The 20,276-nt window shown below is 49.9% G+C and overlaps 1 long non-coding RNA gene across 1 annotated transcript; it reads right to left on the bottom strand.

The window, feature by feature from the left end:
- Positions 1-2,069: 2,069 nt before the first annotated feature.
- Positions 2,070-6,063, bottom strand: LOC121141577. The gene is made up of 2 exons (XR_005878546.1): positions 5,618-6,063; positions 2,070-2,461 (listed from the first exon to the last, which is right to left on the bottom strand). It is a non-coding gene; the product is annotated as an uncharacterized LOC121141577 (long non-coding RNA).
- Positions 6,064-20,276: the final 14,213 nt, after the last annotated feature.

A 20,276-nucleotide genomic window follows, 5' to 3' on the forward strand; every position in this document is an offset into this window, starting at 1 on the left:
ATTCCAATATCTGAGCCCATGGCCACTCTCATGCAAACCACCACAGAGGGTTTAGTCCAACAGAATTCACAATAGCTAGAAGGCAATCTCAGCCAAACCCTGCTTGGGCCATCCAAGGAACCACACTGACCCTTCCACACTGGACCACTCAGAGATTCACTGCCAACCCACAAGGACACTGGGTTCTGAACCTCTCAGGGAACCCCCCCCCCAAGGAAGAAACAGCAGCATTCCATAATAATCGAGGTAGAAACAACATTCCCCCTGTGCGGTCTATTGGTACAGTTTTCCCTGGAGAACGCTAAAATCTTGCTTTTATAGGTCGTACTATGTATCCCTGGCTGACCTAAAGCTCACTAGATAGACCAGGATGGATTCAAACTCACAAAGATCTGCCTGCCTCTGCCTCCTGGGTGCCGGGATTAAAGGCATGTTCTGCCATGCCCAGTGAGAACTTTTTTTTTTAATTCTCTCAGAGATGGACTCCACCAGACAAGGTATCTGTCAATAAACAGACACAGGAACCTTCTATATGCCTTGAGTTCCTCCCGGGAAATATCCCCAGGTTGCCCAGGACCAAGGGTCTGCTTGTATGCTATGAGTGAAACTGAGAAACACGGCCCGGGGAATCCCCAGCAAAGTGCTCCTGATTCCCTGCTCAACCTCCCCTCCCACCCAGCGCTCCAGCTGGAGGACTGCCCTGAACTCAGTGCAACTTTGTTACTAGGCAGTTTTCCGTGACTGTAACAAAATGCCTGATGCCGGTCAATCTTATAAAGAAAGTTTATTGAGGCTATAAATTCAGTTTTGCTCTGGGAGTGCTATTTGTTGTTTGTGACAGGTCCCTCTGTGCATTTACAGACTCAAAAATTGTCCTATATCGGCCTCCTAAGTGCTGTGGGGCTGAAAGTCCAACAGCCCAGCATCTGCCCTGGGAAGGGCTCCTTGACGACCAAGCAGCAGAAGCCATCATGGTGGGCATGTGTAAGAAGACATTCCATGTGGGGCCACGGGCCTGAGCATGGGAAGGGGTGGTGGAGGCCTTCCACCAAGCCCTGTCTGCCCCCCAGCATAATCGCAGTGAGGACCACACTCTTCACACATGAGTAATTGGAGGGACCCTCACACCGTGCCCAAACCACAGCACTCCCCAGAATTTATGGGCTGTTTAGACTTTGTCACAAGATGACTGTTAGGGTGAACAAAGGCTCCCGAGAATTCTGGGTCCTATTTCCACAGCCCTGAGCCACTGCTTATATGGGAAAGAGAACTTCGCGATTGTGATTAAAGATGAAGATTTGGAGCTGGAGAGATGGTCCAGCGATCGCGAATGCATGCTGTTCTTGCAGAGGACTTGAATTTGGTTTGCAACACCGACAGTGGGCAGCTCTCAACCGCCTGTAACTCTAGCTCCAGGGGGATCAAACACCCTCTTGTGGACTCTTCGGGTACCTGCATCCACATGTACATATGCATGCACACATGCATGGACACATATAAAAAGCTTAGCGGAACACTGGTGGCACACACCTTTAATCGCAGCACTCGGGAGGCAGAGGCAGGTGGATCTCTGTGAGTTCGAGGCTAGCCTGGTCTGCAGAGTGAATCCCAGGACAGCCAGGGCTACACAAAGAAACCCTGTCTGGAAAAAGTTAATGTGATGATTTGGCGATGGGAGGTATCCCCAGAATCACAGAAAGCTCTCACGTAGACTATTATGAAAAGGGTCCAAAGGGAGCCTTAAGAGTAGACACAATGCCTTCAAAAACCTAGATTACAGGGAAGGTGGAGGATGGGGTCATGAGCCAAGGATGGCAGACAAAGCTGTGTCAGGCTTCGCCGTGATAAAAACCGTGATTTTCTTCTGGCAAAACTCTGAGGGGCCAGGCAGTGGGTTAGTAGTGGGACAGGCAGTGGTTAGTAGTGGGACAGGCAGTGGGTTAGTAGTGGGACAGGCAGTGGTTAGTAGTGGGACAGGCAGTGGTTAGTAGTGGGATTCTAGCCTGGCATGTACAAGGGTTGGGTTACACTCCGAGTCCCCCTCCAAGAAACACCCTAGCCTTTAGAACTAGGAGACAATAAATTTTATTATCTCAGCAACCAAGCTTTTGGTAATTCGATACAGCAGCTGTAGGGAACTAATACAGCAGTAAAGTGTGTCACAGTCACTCTTTCTTTGATTTGTGATTTTTAACAGTAATTTTAATAGAAGAATAAATTTTCATTTAAAGAATCAAATTCAATAAAATATTTCATGCGTGCACTAAAATTTGCATTTACCAAACATAAATATTTCTTGCCACAGTTGGTGCTGTTTCATTGTTTTAAAGTTGAAACGGAAATAAAAGCTATGTGTGCGTCTACAGATTGATGGGATCCCAGCCAAGCTCTGTGTCTTCAATGATGCCGCACTGTGCAGTCGAAGTTCATTTCCGCTCCTCTGTGGGGGATGGGATCCTGCCTGAGGAGAGCATAGAAAGACACCTGGTGGCAGAGGTGAAGGCCCTTGCCACAAAAATCTAATGTCCTGAATTCAGTCCCAGGGACCCAGTATAAAGTGGGCGCGGCGGCGCACATCTGTAATGCCAACTCTCCTGCAGCAAGACGGAGACAGAGACAGCAGAATTACCCGGAATCTCCTGGCCCAGCCCAGAGTACACAGCATGTGGGCAGAAACTAGAGAGACCCTTCTTTAATAAGGTAGAAGAGAGAGAACCAACTCATGAAAGTTGCCCTTTGACCTCTGCGTGTACACAGGAGTGTGCTCGTGCCTGCACGAATATACAAATAGGTGCTGCACATGTACACGCACACAGATATTTTTAAATGTTTGCTTTTCTTTTGTTTTTCAAAAAGGGTCTCACTGTGCTTCCCTGGCCAACCTAGAACTTGCTGTATAGACCAGTCTGTCCTGGAACTCACAGAGATCCAGCTGTTCCTGCCTCCCCAGTGTTGAGATTAAAGGAGTGAGTCTTCATGCCTGGACATCTGTGTGTGTGTACATATATGTTTGCATATGTATGTTTCTGTGTGTATATATGTATGCATGTAAGTATGTACACATGTGTTTGTATATGTATGTGTATATGTGTACATTTGTATGTATGTGTGTATGCTGGTGTGTGTATATATGTATGTATGTGTGTGCATGTATGTGTATGCATGTGTGTATATGTATGTGTATGTGTATAATTTTGTGTGTATATATGTATGTGCATGTATGTGTGTACTATGTGTTTGTATATGTACCTATATGTGTATGTTTGCATGTATGTGTGTATGTTTGTGTATATATGTGTGTGCGCATGTATGTATATGCATTGTGTATACGTATGTGTATAATTTTGTATATATATGTGTGCGTGTGTGCATATGTGTACTTGTGTGTAGTTACCTATGGAGCCCAGAAGAGAGCATCAGATCCTTTGAAGCTGGAGTTACAGGGTATTATGATTTGCCCAACATGAGTGTTGGGAACCAATGTCTGGTCTTTGCCAAAGCAACAAATGCTGTTAACCATTGAGCTATTTTCAGCCTTGACAAATACTTTTTGAAAGACAAGCAGGACGATCCTGATCCTCCTTTTTTAAAAGCAAACCGTAAGGAATTGTTTTCCAAATGAATGCAAACAGCCATCCTGATGGCAAAGGCCAAAGGTACAAAGTTTTAAAGTGTGCTACCCTGAAACTTGTGTATACCTCAGGACTCTACAGTGACACAGCGTGTTTCGGGGGAAATGACTGATGCCAGCCAGACTTGGCCAGTACTTAGGTGTGCGGCGCTTAACAGAGAGCAGAGCAGCCTTCCAGGGGTTTTGTTATTGTTTTGAAACTCGCTCCAGGAACTGCCTGTCCTCACTGCTGACATGGGGAACGGACAGCTCCCGTGCCTGCCCTGGTACCACACTGGTTTCTCGGTGTCCAGGAAGAAGGAAGGGCGTTCTCTGGGCTGGGAAGCTAAGCTTTCCTCTGGCCCTTGGTTGCCAGGGGTCCAGGAACATCCAGGGCAGTGGCTGGTCTCTGGGGGCTGTGATGAGAGAGCGTGTGGGCAGAGGGCCAGCGGCAGAGGGAGCTCTGTGAGAAGGCCCAGGCCCTTCAGGAGCAGGAAGCGGCAGAGTCCCTTCTGCCCCACGCTGATCACCTTGCAAGGCATCTACGGGGAGGATCGACTGATCTCCCAGCAGCAGATGGGTCCCCGTGCAGCCCCTTCTCCAGGGAGCACCCAGCCTGCTGAGTCCTGCCTCCCTGATAGCCCCGCTGAGGCTACCAACTCCTAAATCCCACATACAGGCCTCTCCTTAAAGGAAGGCCTCAACCAGGAGCTCCTGCCATGGACCACTTTCTTCTGATTGGCCCGGCGAACCAGGGCATCTGTCTGTCTCCAGGCTTGTGGTGGGCCTGCGGAAGGATGAAGTCACCAGGAAGCAGAAACAAGGAAAGGCCTCTCTGCCCAGCATCACCACCTGGCTTTCCCCTCTGCAGCAAGCATGTCCCATCATCGCATTCACCACGCCCCTTCTCCAGAGCAGGTGGCACCTGTGGGCTTCCGGAGCTGGGAGCCGGCAGGGATACAGGATGCACTGGCCGGGCCTTGCCAGCAAGCAGCCTGTCCAAGAAAGCCAGTTATGGCAACAAGTCTTCCCCTACACATCCCCCTAAGACAAGGCTTCTTGGTTCATCCAATGGCATCTCATCAGGTCATTATCCCGCGCCCTCCACCCGCGCGCCGCCCCCCCCCCCCCCGTCCTGGTGCTTCATCCCTCCACCAAGAAAGGGTCTTTGCATACCCCTTATGCTTTTAAATTTGCATTTATTTATTTGCCTTTCTTTCTCTATGGTGTGTGTGTATGTCAGTCGACAACATTCAGGAGTCAGTTCTCTTCTACCATGTGAGTCCTGACTGGGGTCGTCTGACTTTACCCATTAAATCACCTCACCAAGCTTTGACCTATTTAGTTTGATTTTAGGAAATAGGTCTCCAGGTATAACTCAGGCTGCCCCGGAACCCGCTATGTAGACTGGCCTCAAACTCCGCAATCTTCCTTCCCCAGCCTCCCCAGTGCTGAAATTATAGACAAGAGCTGCCACCCCAGCCACAGCTTTGGCCTTTTACCAGAAGCTTTCTGGAGAAGTACCGACTTTCAGTCGCGCCCCTCCCGGGGAGCCGTTTCAAGGCTTTAGGGGCTACTCCAGGCATCACCGGGGCCAGCGCTCCATTTTGAACTGAGCTGGAGTGGGAACCGGGTAGGATGGGGGAGCGGTGGGCAGGAGCATCTCCCACCCTGTCGGAATGCAAATCACTGGGTGCTGAGATGAGTGATCCTGAAGGATGGCAGGCAGGGTTCCCAGTGGGAGACATTTGTCATTTCCACTCTCCAGCAAGATACCCGCCTCTGCCATCCCTCCCCCCTCCCTCCCATCCAGGTAGCTCCACTGGGGCACAGGTGCCCCAGACAAACAAAGGCGGCTCCCCGCCCCCATCTCCTCCTGTCAGACGAGACTCTGCCTGGCCTGGCGCCACCTTGGATGTGGATTGTCCCGGCTGTGCACAGGGCAGCACCTCTCGGGCATCAGGCAAAGGCCCTTTGTCTTTTCAGGGATAATACGAAGCCTCATACCTCTCTCCTCTGCGGGCTTCTCTGCTAATTGGCAAGTGCGTGTTCTGCGGCCACGCAGCTAAGATTTTCCATGATGTCAGCAGAGTTCCGAGGTGCCTGGATTCACCCGTCAGGCATAGAGCGGGGAGAGAGTGCCAGGCCTGGTTGGGTCCCAGTGAGAATTAGCATACTGCTCGGCCCCCGCCCGCTGCTGTAGACGCGGCTGAGGAAGGGATAGCTGGACAAGCTCCCCGAGACCGTGACATTGCCAGGACAGCACAGACCGTCCCGCCATCTCCGATTCAGGGCTCCTCATCTTGAGAGCAGACAGTGGAGAGCATCACACACGGGGCAGGACTCAAGTGTTCCAGACCAAGTGCCAAGAAGTGACAATCTACAAAGACGGAGTGGGAACCCTTCCTCGGTCATGGGGACTGCACCACCTGGCCAGCTGCCTTCCAGTGCTTGGAGCGGATTCCCCAGTGATGGTGGACTGGACTGGTGCCTTGCACCCCTCCCCCTCCCCTCCCCTCCCCTCCCTCTACCTCTCCTCTCCCCCTCCCCTCCTCTCCCCTCCCCCTACCTCTCCCCTCCCCCTCTTCCTCCTCTCCTGCTCCTCCCATCCTTCCCTCCCACCCTTCCCTGCTCACAGCCTGCCCACATTGGGGGCCCAGTAAACATTTCCCTGTTGAATCAAAAAGCAAGCACAAAAAGCTCCTTGTCGGACTGAGGCAGGGCAGAAAGAGAAATAAAAGGATATGAGGAGAAAAGGAAGCCCTGGGGAACTAGTTTGCCCTTCCCCTGAATGAAGCCAAGAAATTTCAGCATGTGCCTTCAAGATGGCTCCGCAGGTAAAGACATGTCTCCAATCCCGCAGGCCTGCGTTCAATCCCTGGGGCCCACACAGTGGAGGCAGGGAACTGGCTCCCACAAGGTGCCCTCTGACCTCCGCAATATGCACATACATGTAAGTTAATAACTATGATTTTTAAGAGTGAAGAAACATCAACATAACTGATAAAGCCGAAATTGCCCTAGAGAGAAGCCCAGAGACTTCTTCAACATGGATGCGAGAAATAGCAAATACGGACCACAAAGTAGCCCTCTGACCTCCAAACCAGTCCAGTGACACACACACACACACACACACACACACACACACACACACACACACATGAACTCACACACATGAGCTCTCTCTCTCTCTCTCACACACACACACACACACACACATGAGCTCTCACACACACTAGTACACTAGTAAGTACAACTTTAAAACAATGTTTGACCAGGCAGCGGTGGCGCACGCCTTTAACCCCAGCACTTGGGAGGCAGAGGCAGGTGGATCCCTGGGAGTTCAAGGCCAGCCTGTTCTACAGAGCAAGTTCCAGGAGAGGTTCCAAAGCTATACAGAAAAAGTCTATCGTGAAAAACCAAAAGAAAAACAAGTCTGATTTAAAAATGCACTGTGCCGCCGGGCGTTGGTGGCACACGCCTTTAATCCCAGCACTCGGGAGGCAGAGGCAGGCGGATCTCTGTGTGTTCGAGGCCAGGCTGGACCGACAGCCTCCAAAACAGAGAAACCCTGTCTCGTAAAACCAAAAAAAAAAAAAAAAAAAAAAAAAAGATAAAAATGTCTGTGCCTACTCAGGGCACAGTGTTAGCAGCCCTGAGTTTAACCGTGTGAGCACATCTCTCTCCCCAAACCCACACAATGCACCTCAGAAAACCGCTTTATGCTTCCAAGGAAATTATTATTTTTTACTCTGTGTGTGTGTGTGTGTGAAGAATTTACATGCAGGTACCCAAAAAAAGGCCAGAAGAGAGCGTTGGAATCCCTGAAGCTGGATTCCCTGGGCAGTAGCAAGTCACCTTGCAGATGCTGGGTACCCGGGTCCTCTGCAGAGGCAGTGAGTGGGTGCTCTTTGCCACTGAGCCATCTCTCCAACCCTCCAAAAAGAAATTCCTCCACATAAAACATAAGTGATCACCTCATCTATATTTTTAAGTGCTACCTAGTTTTTTAAATGCAAGTTTATTTTTACTTACTTGTTTACTTTTGTTTTGCTTTGTTTTTGGAGGCAGGGTTTCTCTGGTAGCCCTCGACTGTCCTGGAACTCTCTCTGTAGACCAGGCTGGCCTCGAACTCAGAAATTCACTTGCTTCTGCCTCCCCTGTGCTGGGATTGAAGGCACACCTTACCACTGCCCCTTCAAAGTCTACTTATTGAGCGCCATCTTTGTGTCACAATGGTTCTTAAGGAGTCATGAGCTGCTGGTGAGTGCCAGCTGTGAACCACGGGCTCTGGAAACTGGCTTGTCATTACCACAAGCTCCCAGAAACGAAGGCCCCGAGTTCAGTCCCCAGTACCCACAGAGAAGCTGGCGCAGTGCTGTGTGCCTTAATCCCAGCATCCCTGGAGTGGTCTAGCCCAACTGGTAAGCTCTGGGTTCGGTGAGGAACCCTGTCTCAAACGATAAGGTGGGAAGTAATTGAGGAGGGTACCCCATGATGACTTTTAGTCTGCATACATGAACACACACACACACACACACACACTACCTGTATGCACACACATGAGCATATAAACACGGGGCATCCGATGATGACCATCGGTCTATACACATGCACACACACACAGCTACATGCATGCACACACGGGCGTGGGGGGGCAGCGAAGAAGCGTCTAGACCCAGCCTGTGTGCCAGTTTGGGAGCTTGACTCTGACCCACCCTCGTGTTCTGTGTCTTGCCTTCCAGCCTCTGCCCTAAAGCACTTCTTGCCTGCATCTCCCTGTTGTCAATGAACGATCCCATGTCTCTAAATGAATGAGGGACACTGAATTTGTTCCCTTCTTTGCAGGTTTGGCCCTTCCCAACACAGATTTCCTCTGCTGGAGAGAAGGCCTGCCCTACCTCACTCCTGCCCCATCTCCCACCTGCCCCAGCTCCCTCTGGCCCATCCTAGTCTCCTCTCCAACCTGATGAATGAAGCCCTCGCCCTGGGAACATCCCGTGGCCCTGGTCCCACACCCCTCTCCATGGGAGATCATGATGACTGTCAGCTCAGGGGGGTGCACTGTGTCAGCTCAGTGGCCTGAAGAGAGGTGGGATGGGGGTGCACTGAGAACAGGGGGGTGCACTGAGAACAAGGAAGGGGGGGCCGATCTTCAGTAAATGCAGATGTTTTTAAATCACTGTAATAAACCGGAATGGATACTGTGAATTGGAAGCATAAAAGCTAAGTGGGCTTTTAACTATTTGTCATATACCTAGAGGGGTCACTGGAGAATAGAACACAGGGATGTGTTCTTGTTTTCTTCCAGGTTCTTGTTTTCTTCGGGGGTTGCTTCTGCCTGGTGAGTGAGTTTGTTGGGCAAATGCACACACACACACACACACTCACACACACTCACTCACTCCCTCTGCCTCACGCTCACATAGGAGCACTCAGCACACACACCCCATCCTCCACTGTCTGCAATGTCTGTCTCTCTCACACTCAGCAGGACTGCACTGAGGCAGCCTTGGCTACAAAGAAGAAATGCAGTGACACAGCAAAGGCTGGAAAAGTTGAACTCTGACCTCCTTGGAAAATTTGCTCAGAGGCCCTAGTGTCTTTCTTCCCCAGACCTACGTATTTGGAAAGAGGGATGGGGGGGGGCATGGCTTCTCAGGGGACATACCCATCCCAGTTTGGCTGCTCGCCTCTGACCACCCCAGTCAAGGGGCCTCTCCATCGACTTGCTGTCCCAACTCCTTCCTCAGATGACTAGAAAGGTTTGGACAGGTTGCATCATTCCCTTTGGGTCAGGCTCCACAAAATGCCCAGGCACTTTTTGCTTAGATTATTCCTTTCCTGGGTGGCTGGAGAGATGGCTCAGAGGTTAAGAGTACCAACTGCTCTTCCAGAGGTCCTGAGTTCAATTCCCAGCAACCACATGGTGGCTCATAACCATCCATAATGAGATCCGGTGCCCTCTTCTGGCCTGCAGGCATACATGGAGGCAGGGTGTTGCATTCATAATAAATCTTTAATCATAATAAATAAATAAATCTTTTAAAAATTTTGTTCCTTCCCTGAGTTCAGGGAGCAGGATGGAGTCTGTGTCAGTTGTGGCCTGAGGGGCTTTGAGAGGCTTTGTAAAATCCCTCTGGGCAAGCTCCTCTTCACACCTTCCTCAGAGATCCTGGTGCATTGGAGAGGCAAGACCCGTGGGTGAGAGAAGACAGAGGCGGTGAAGCCAGGAGCCAGGTAACCCTCACCCACTCTTAGCCTAGAACCAGCCTCGAGGAAGGGAAGCCAGAACATGGTTTTTTCCTGGGGGCACCTACCCCGTGTGTCCTTGACAATGATGGCTCTGCTATAAGATGAAGCTAGGAATCTGAGGTACGGTCACCTAGACTACCGTGTGCCCACACATTGTCCTGTGTCGCCGAGATTTTCCTCTCATGCCCTCTGCCCCTTTTCATTCTCACACCTGCTCGCTGGACCCAAACCTTGGGATAGGAAGGGAGCCAGGGAGGAAGTCAAGGACAAGACAGCCTAGACGGTCTCGGAAGGCTACGAGGCTGGAAACCCACTGCTCTTGTTTACCACTGAGACAGAAAGGCCTTTTGGCTCTCTGGTCCTGCTGTAAGGTACCTTCTGAGTCAGGCTAAGATCCCACGGCTCAGGGAGCCAGGCTTTGGCAGAAGACTTCCCGTCTCCTTTTAGTGTGGTCATGTGAAACATGCCAAGCCCCAGCTCCCCTGCCCTGCACTTCCCTCCACCTCCAGAGACCTCAGGGGCAAGACCCACAGTCAGAGCAGCATACGGTATCTCAGCTAAGTAACATAACGTGCCAGCTTGTCTCTAAACCGCTGAAATAAACATGTCACAGAACTCCCCCTTCAGCCTGTGCTCTGGTATGCTATTTTATCCTGGCTTTCTCTTTTCTTCTTTTACTTTATGAACGTGTGTACACGCTCGTCTGTGTACAGGTGCGTGTTTTGGGGGCGTTATGTGCATATGCACGCGCGCACGCACGCGCGCGCGCGCACACACACACACACACACACACACACACACACACACACACACACACACACGGTGTCACCCTCAGAAGCACCATCTAGCTCCTTTGAGTCTCTCACTGGCCTGGGGCTCACTAATTAGGCTAGCCTGGCTGGCCAGTGAGCTTCAAGGCTCCCCTGCCCCCTCCTCCTCAGTGCTGACATTCCAAGTGGATGCCACCACCCAGGCAAGCCCTATTTACTCCCATCCCTCGTCCTTTTGGTTTGTTTGGTTTTGTTTTGTTGAGACAGGGGTTGTCTCTGTAGCCTTGTCTGTCCTGGAACTCACTCTGTAGATCAGGTTGCTCTCAGACTCATAGAGATCCACCTGCCTCTGCCTCCCGAGTGCCCCAGCACTTTCCTAATCTATCACTAATTTTCACAATCTGATGACAAACCACCTGCAGACAGAGAGTCACCCCACCGAGCCTCACACACCTCGAGCTCCAGCCTGACACAGCTTCCTGTTCCTTTCCCTCTCAATGATGGCCCAGAGAGTCCAGACACGAATGAATGAGGTCTTGTGACAAGTGCAAGCTACGGTAGGGAAAACATCTGGGTTTTAGGCTCCTACGGATGCTGCCTAAATTCACAGGTCCATACAGACATCTAGAACACCTTACCGCAGCCCTGGTGCGTCTCAGAGACCCTGTCCCCAGGCCCAGCTTTCACCCCTGCCTTACATTCTTCCGGCCTCTTCCATGAGTTTCATTGTATGTCAGCTCTGCCATCTTGAGTGACAACGGGAGGAAAACCTGCCTCCTCCGTATTTGAGGGTTCTTCGGTGTGCACATTTGAAACACGGCTTGACATTACACTGCCCTAGTCCCAGCCAGCTAGGACTTTGTGGCAAGGGCTTTGCAGGTAAGAGAGGAGTTAAGCTGGCTGGGGCGGCATATGCCTCAATCCCAGTACTCCTGGACAGCCAGGGTTATACAAGGAAATCCTGGGGGGTAGGGGGTGGGGGGAGCTGAGTATATTTTCTCCTGTATTGTTTATTTTGTGAGTATGTGTGTGTATGTGTGCATGTGTGTGTGCATGTGTGCGTGTGTGCATGTGTGTGTGTTCTGCCTGTATGTCTGTCTGTCTGTCTGTCTGTCTACCGCAGACACACAGTGCCTGAAGAGGCCAGAAGGCATTGGATCTCCTGGGACTGGAATTGCCAATGGTTCTGAGCTGCCATGTGAGTGCTGGGAATTAAACTCTGATGCTCTGGGCCATCTTCTCTCTAGCCCCAGAGCTGAGCGTCTGAGAAGCAGTCACCTCCTTGGCATGTTATCTCCCTCACTGCTCTCAAATGCCTTAGAAAATAGGATTTTTACCACCACTGTCCTGGGAGAGACAGGACAGCTACTCAAGGCTTCGGGTTACCGCTGGCGGGGTGAGGAATGGCACATCTGCACAAGGGTATCAAAGTCAAGTTCTCTCTGCTGGGGCTCAGTGCTCAGATAGCGGGATGTGCCTCCAGGAAAACAGGGATTATTCTGCTACATGACGGTGAACCAGTGTTTCCTGAGGGCTCTCAGCATCCTTCCCAGCTTAAGCCAAGCGTTCCTAGTGTATTCCAGAACCTCGAGGGATAGGAGGGAGAAAAGGAGAGGAGTGCTGAGAGGAACGGCGAGACAAAGTGCATACGAAACAGAGGGGGAGAGAGGTCCTCGGGGGCGCACGTGCGCTTTATAAACGAAGGTGCACTTTGTAATTGCCATCAGAACAAGTTTATCGGGGGCCAAAATGTTATCTCAGTCTCTAAAGAGCTTTCTGAGAAAGAAAGAGGCCCTGAGTTCAGGTCCCCGGAACTCTGGTTATAAAGGAAGATGGAGAGATGGCTCAGTAGTTAAGAGCCCTGGCTGCTCTTGCAAAGGACCACAGGTTTAACCTCCAGGATCACATGACTGTCCACAACTGTCTGTAACTCCAGTTATAGAGATCTGAGGCTTCTTCTGACCTCCATGGGCTCCTACACACACGTGGTGCACATACATACATCCAGGCACACACGTACACAAATAAAGTAAGCACAGTTCTCTCATCCAGATGCTGCAAAACACACCTGTAATCCCGCAGCTGGGGGCAAGGAAAACAGGCAGGTCCCTGGAGCTCCTTGGCCAGACAGACTGGACAACTAGACGATCTCCAGGTTCGGTGAGAGACCCTGACTCAAAAAAAAAAGGGGGGGCGGGGCTGTGGAGAATGACTGGAAAACACCACTGGCCCCTGAGCTACTCGGTGAGCTTCCAGGTGAGGCGCCCATCGACACCTCCAGTCTCCCAGGACTTTGGAGCCCTGGGGCGACAGCGCAGAACCCAGCTTTCCCCGCCGTTTCCTGGGACGTGAGCTCAGGTCATCAGGCTCGCCCAGCAAGTGCCTTTACCCTGAACCCCTTACGGCCCTGGTTTCTCTACACCTCTCACCACCATTCCAGCTTGTGGGAAAACAAAACCTGTGGCCACACTCTTACTTTATCTGCAGGGCCTTTTGTGTGTTCGCCTGTCTGTTTTTCAGACAGCGTTTCTCTGTGTAGCCCCGACTGTCCTGGAACTCGCTCTAAAGAGCAGGTAGAGGTCTGCCTGCCTCTGATGGGATTAAAGCCACGTGCCAGCACTACCTGGCCAATGTAGTTGCGGTTTTATGCATCTGGGCCAGGCTCCTCGATACAGTGAAGGTGCTCGCTGCCCAGCCTAACAGCGTGAGTTCAGTCCCCAGAACACACTTGCCGGGAAGAGAGAAGCGACACAAACCCTGGCGTGGCCGCCTCTCCGTCTGTCTCTCTCTCACACACATCGTTTTGTCACCACTAATTTTTTTTAAAAGTCATATGTGTCTGTTTTCCTGTTTTATTTTGTTGTTATTATTTTCCCCCTCTGGGAGCAATTAACCTGGCAAGCCTCTGTCCCCTTCCTCTCTGCGTAGATGAACCACTTCAGAGGACAGGAGATAAGCGCCCGCTTTGCACGGCAGGTAGGCGGTGCCTTCTGAGAGAAGGCTGCCTTTCCAGAAGCCTGCAGAACAATGGGGCTCGTTTTAACTGCTCAGTCTTAGTAATTAGAGAGAAGAGGTCCCTCAGGTAACTACTGAGAAAGGTCCCTTAATTTGACCCTCTTTCACACAGTCCAATTTTCAATAAAACCAGACACTTCACCTCACCCCTCAGGAGGCCGCCTGTAAAGCCTGCATCTTTCTGGGGCTCGGTCGGGTGGAAGGCCTCCCTCCCCACCACGCCAACCAGCCCTCCCAGCTTCTGTCTGTTTCTTACCTAGGGATGACTGCGACCCAGCCCCCACACCCCCATGGCAATATCAGTCAAATGCAGAGCGTTCCTCCTTCCTCCCCCGACACCACCCTTATTATTTTTGATGATCTGCTCAAGCCTTCTACTCCTACCATCAGTGGAAACGCCAGGCAGTATTTGATGGTTTATTCATTATTTGCTTATTTATTTGTTGACTGATGTTTCCACTGCGATTACTGTTTTGCTGGAAGCAAAGAGGAAAAACAGACACTCACTTCGCGCTCCAGAACACCCCTCACTATTTAAACACAAGTCGCAATACAGATGCTTACAGATCACAAACCGCCACACTGTTGATATGTTGCTGTGTACAGTAAGCTCTGGATTTGTCTCTGGCCTCAGCTCCTCCCACGCCCGCTTTTGATGTTTGTTCCAATAGCTGAGGATGCAGGCAGCCACCGCAGTCAAACGCAGGCTTCCTTCAGGCACAGATTTTCACTTCCGGTACCCAGGAGACAAGGGCATTTCTGGAGACACTCCTCCAATTCCGAGTGTTTCTTTCTTTCTTTCTTTCTTTTTTTTTTTTTTTTTTTTTTTTTTTTTTTGGTTTTTCGAGACAGGGTTTCTCTGTATTGCTTTGGAGACTGTCCTGGAACTCGCTCTGTAGACCAGGCTGGCCTCGAACTCACAGAGATCCGCCTGCCTCTGCCTCCAGAGTGCTGGGATTAAAGGCATGCGCCACCAACGCCCGGCCCGAGTGTTTGTTTCTACGCAGCAGGCTTTCCCACCCAGACCCTGTGCATCTCTGGGTCTCAGCACCAGGGAGCACATCTGGCGTTTAGGACTGGCTGTCCGTGGGCACAACACAAGGCTCACAACAGGATGGCTCACAGGAGACAGGCAGGTGGGGTCCCGAATGAAGAGGAGTGTGTCCATTCCCCTTCCGCCCTGGTCTCCTGCAGCACCGGGCGATAGGGAACACCGGGCACCGGCCCAACACGGTTTCAGTTGTCCCTGGGCCCTGATCCTTCATCCTTCTTGTTGCTGGTTATTTTGCTCCTTAAAGCAATTTAAATTCAGTTTAACTTTGTACATGCGTACAGATGACTATACACATGCCACAGCGGGCGTGTGGCGCTCAGAGGACAATTTGTGAGAGCTGGCTCTCTCTTCCACCACACGGGTCCTGGGGGATCCGACCCGGTGTGTCAAGCTGGGCTACAAGCGGCTTCACCATTGAGCCATCTCTCCAGCCCTGTTGTTTATTTACTTATTTGTTATTTATTTTTAGACTATGTAACACCGGCTGGCCTATAACTCACTATGTAGACTACACTGGCCTTGAACTCAGATATCTGGCCGAGTCTGTCTTCCAAGCGCTGGGTTTACAGACATGTACCCCACACCCAGGCTGCACCATCATTCTTGAAGGACAGTGGTGAGCCTCGGTGGGAGAAAAATATAGCTGCCCAGTGTAAGCAAAATGCCCGCCTTCTAAAGCTCACACAGATCGTGTAACCCAGTGTGGCACACAATTTATCTGATGTTTATCTCACTATATTCATTGCAGTTTTCCACTAGTGAAACTGAACTCTTTCTCAGTAGAAGCAATACAGTAGTTTTCCTGAGCACCCAGGAATTTAAGATTTCATGGGCAACAAACAAAACTCCATTCTTTTTGTTTTGTTTTTGGGGTTTTTTTGGGGGGGTGGAAACAGGGTTTCTCTGTGTAACAGTTCTGGCTGTCCCGGAACTTGCTCTGTAGATCAGGCTTCAAACTCCCAGAGGTCGGCCAGCCTCTGCCTTCCAAGCACTGGGATTACAGGTGTGTGCCACCACACCCAGTTAAAACTCTATCCTTTAAAAACATAAAGCAAAACCGGGTATGGTAGCCCAAGCTTTTAATCCCAGCACTTGGGAGGCAGAGCCAGGCAGATCTCTGAGTTCAAGGCCAGCCAGGTCTATATAGTGAGTCCCAGAAAACCAGGGCTATGCAATGAGACTCTGTCTCAAAAACAAAACAAAACAAAACAAAAACAAACACAAAACAAACAAACAAAAACTAGCAAATAAGCAACAATTTAAAAAACTCAAGAGTTCGTGGAGTAAAAGGAGTCTTTGGTACACAAAGACTAATTTGTTTTAATGTGATACAGTTGGAGGGGGCTCTTTGTGTGTGTGTGTGTGTGTGTATGTGTGTGTGTGTGCGTTTATGTAGGTGTAGTGCATACAAGTATGTACATACAAATGTGTGTGGCTGTATGCATTGTGGAGACCTGAGGTCAAAGTCAGTTGTCTTTCAATGGCTTTCAACTTTGCTTTTTTTTGTTTGTTTTTCAAGAAAGGGTTTCTTTGTAACTTTGGAGCCTGTAGTGGAACACAGCTCTGTAGACCAAGCTGGCCTTGAACTCACAGAGATCCGCCTGCCTCTGCCTCCTGAGTGCTGGGATTAAAGGCATGAGCTACCCTGCCTGGTTCCCACCTTACTTTTTAAAGCAGGGTCTGTCACTAAGCCTGGAGCTCACGGATTGGCTGGACTGGTTGACCAATGAGCATCCAGGATTCTCTGGTCTCTGCCTTCCCAGTGTTGAGACTATAGGTACTCCACCAAACCCAGATTTGACATAGGTGCTGGGGACACAAACTCAGGTTCTCTCACTTGCACAACAAGCATTTCACCCGCTGAGCTGTCTCTCCAGCACCCCATTTTGGCTTTCTGAGACAGGGTCTCATGCACCCTGGCTGACCTTGAAATCGATGTGCTGCCAAGGGTGACCTTGAGATTCTGGTCTTCCTACCTCCTCTTCCCTCATGCTTCGATTACAGATGTGCATCATCACCCCTAGTTTACCTGGTGCTGGGGACCCAACGCAGGGCTCTGTGAACACTGGGCTGCTGCTCAATCATCTGAACCACGCCTCCCTCCCCTCCCTTCCTCCCCTGCTGCAGCCTCCTGGTACCCCACGCTGCATCTCTTGGGAGTGGGTTTGGGCTGGAGAGGTGAGTGGCCCTGCCCTTTCTCTTGCCTATTCCCTTAAACCCCAGTCTTCCCCAGAGGTTTCCCCAAAGCCCTCTCTAGCACTAGTCTCAATGCTTACCCTCCCTGCCAGTGTCACTCCGAGATGCCTGACTCTCCCACCCCGCACTCAGATGTCACCATTAAAGCTCTCTAGCACCAACACCTACCACCTACTTAATCCAACCAGAGCGGGTCGTGGATTTTACGGCTCGGGGTCCTGGAATGTTCTCCCTCCTTGTTTCCCGGGCACAGTTGCCTTGTCCCTCTCCTACCTGTCTCCTTGGTGGCTTCCCTCCTCTTCCTGCCCATCTTAGTTTATTTTCCCATTGCTGTGATGAGCATTCTTAAAAAAAAAAGAAAAGAAAGAAAGAAAGAAGAGGAAAGGAAAAGAAAAAAAGGAGGTTTGCTCTGGCTCACAGCTGAAGTGTGTGGCCCACCGTGGCAGAAGTCAAGGCTGCGACAGCTTGGAGTAATCAGCCACGTCACACCCACGGTCCGGAGCAAAAAGCCGCAAAGGCTAGCGCACAGCTCAGTTTCTGCATCTCACACAGGCCAAGATCTCCATCCAGGAATTGTCCCGTCCACAGTTAGGTAAGAAAAGTCTTCCCAGCTCAGTTAACTCAACCTAGATCATCCCCTCCAGGCGCGGCCAGCGTCCCATCTCCCAGGACATTCTACTTCTTGTCAAGATCGACAATTGAGATATTAAACACCATAGCCCTGGCTCCAGACGTCGCTGCTCTGCTCCACAGCGCTCCTTGAGGGACATTTTTGTCATGAACTAGGGCCTGTGTAGGAAAGGCACTCAAACCTACATGCCTCCTTGAACCCAGTCCGAAATGAAGCAACCCTGCTTGGAAGAGTCTTCTGGTGAGCTTCCCAGTGCAGTACAAATGCCTGAGACAGCCAGCTTAGGGAGAGAGGGGGGAGTCTTTGCTCACAGGTTTGGGCAATAATAAACACATTAGAAAATAATGGTAAAAATAGTTACAATTAATCTCACCACACAGAGACAGCAAGTGCTAGCAATGAGGAGTTTCGTCTCCCAGCTTCTTGTGCATGTGTCGATACATTTAATGTGCATGTAGGGAAATACCCGTGCACACAAATACATTTCAAAATTTAATAGGAAAATGTGTGCATACTAAATAATTGTTTCAAAATGCATTTACTTGGGTGTTTAAGTAGCTATTTTATTGGAGTACCTATTTTATTTATAATCTTGAAAGACTTTTTTATTGTATGTGTTTACCTGCACATGTTATAGCATCTTCATGAAGTACCTTTGAAAGTAGAAAGCAGCCGGGCGGTGGTGGCGTACACCTTTAATCCCAGCACTTGAGAGGCAGAGGCAGGCGGATCTCTGTGAGTTCGAGGCCAGCCTGGTCTACAAGAGCTAGTTCCAGGACAGCCTCCAAAGCCACAGAGAAACCCTGTCTCGAAAAACCAAAAAAAAAAAAAAAAAAGAAAAGAAAAGAAAAAGAAAGTAGAAGGCAGTTTCTGGTCGCCTGGAATTGGACGTACAGACAGTTGTGAGCCACCTTGTAGAGGCTGGGAACCGAACCAGGCTCCTCTGGAAGAGCAGCAAGTGCTCATAACCACTGAGCCATCTCCTCAGCCCCATCGTACACCTGTTTCATACACCTGAGGTTGCATAAAAATCTCTCAGATAATGGGGTTTGCAAATGTTTAAGAAGCCCTACTGTGTGTCTCATATGTTATTTCTTTTTAAAACACTTACTTATGTGTGTGTGTGTGCCTGCGCGTACGTACACACTATGGCAAGTATTCTCTCCTACTACGTGGCCATTACAACACCCACCAAGCACTTTAACCCATCAGCTCCCCTTACTTCCTTTATACTGTCTCCCCTCCCCCACGGCCTTGTAAACTTTTAACAGCTGCATAATTAAAATAATACACTGAAATGACGAGCATCAACCTGCCTGTTTTGTAAAAGGGTATTTTAAAACATATGTTATTATTCTTACTATTTATATTATTTTACTTTGACTTGCATAGAAAGTTTTTTTTTGTTATTGTTGCTGCTGTTTTTGTTTTGTTTTGTTTACCAACAGAGCTTTCTCTCCACCTCCAAAAATGTGCCCTTCTAAAAATGTAACCGGAAGTGGAAGTGTTGCATTCAAACAGGGGAGAGCAAAGAGAGATGACTCAGTGGGTAAGAGCTCTTGCTGCTCTTCCAAAGGACCCGAACTTAGTTCCCAACACCAACACTGGGCAGTTCACAACTGTTCTCCAAGAGATCTGACACCCTCTTCTGACCTCTGAGCAGTTTATCTCACACAGGTGCATACACACAATAAATAAATAAATAAATAAATAAATAAATAAATAAATAAATAAATAAACATTTTTAAATCCCAGATTGAAATGAAGATGTCAGGGCCACCATCTTGGTGGCCTCACGTCCTCTGACTTCTTCAGTACTCCTCTTCCTTGTTCTTCCAGGAGTTCTGTGAAGGAGATGTTTAGTCTAGGCATTCCACCGGCTTCCAACCTCATCCAGGAGCTCTCAGGAATAAGCTCATGGGAGCCATGGCTATCCTCCTAAGACTCTCTTCTGAGACCCACGCTGACGCTCCCCTTATGGGCTGGGATGACGACTCCCTAAGGCACTGGGCATAGTCGATGGAGCTACCACAGGACAGTCAGTGCCTCCCTACCTTCTCACCTTCGCGATTTTAACCTCTCTCCACAGTCATCTAAGGGATCTAAGTTACCGTAAAATGCCAGTAACAGTGGGCAGATGTCTATAAATCCCTCAGGATCACAAGAGGTCCTGCCCTCTACCTGATGTAGGGAGCTATAAAGAGACCCAGAGGGAAGCCTGCTCCCTCCAGGCTCAGGACAGAAAGCAGTTGGCAGAACCGTGCTATAGAAGCTCCGAGCCCTGGTCGTTACAAAGAAAACAGGCAGCACTGACCTTCAATGCGCATTTACTCCTGTGGAAAGCAGAGAGAAGCAAAGGCTGAGCCAGCAGTGGTGGTGCACCCTTTAATCAGGAGTCAGGGGCAGGCGGACTCTGTGAGTTCAAGGTCAGCCTGGTCTACAGAGCCAGTTCCAGGACAGGCACCAAAGCAACACAAAGAAACCCTGTTTTGAATGGATAGAGATAGATAGATGGATAGATAGATAGATAGATAGATACATACATACATACATACATACATACATAGATGGATAGATAGATACATAGATAGATGATAGATAGATAGATAGATAGATATATCATAGATAGATGATAGATAGATCATAGATAGATAAGGAAGAAGAAAGAGAAGCCAAGGTTGAAGTGGCCGTTTGAGTGCCCAACGGATCTGTTCCATCACTTTAAGGAGTTGTTTGGTTTGTGCC

This window comes from Mesocricetus auratus, unplaced genomic scaffold, assembly GCF_017639785.1.
Source record: "Mesocricetus auratus isolate SY011 unplaced genomic scaffold, BCM_Maur_2.0 Super-Scaffold_100007, whole genome shotgun sequence".
Taxonomy (NCBI): Eukaryota; Metazoa; Chordata; class Mammalia; order Rodentia; family Cricetidae; genus Mesocricetus; species Mesocricetus auratus.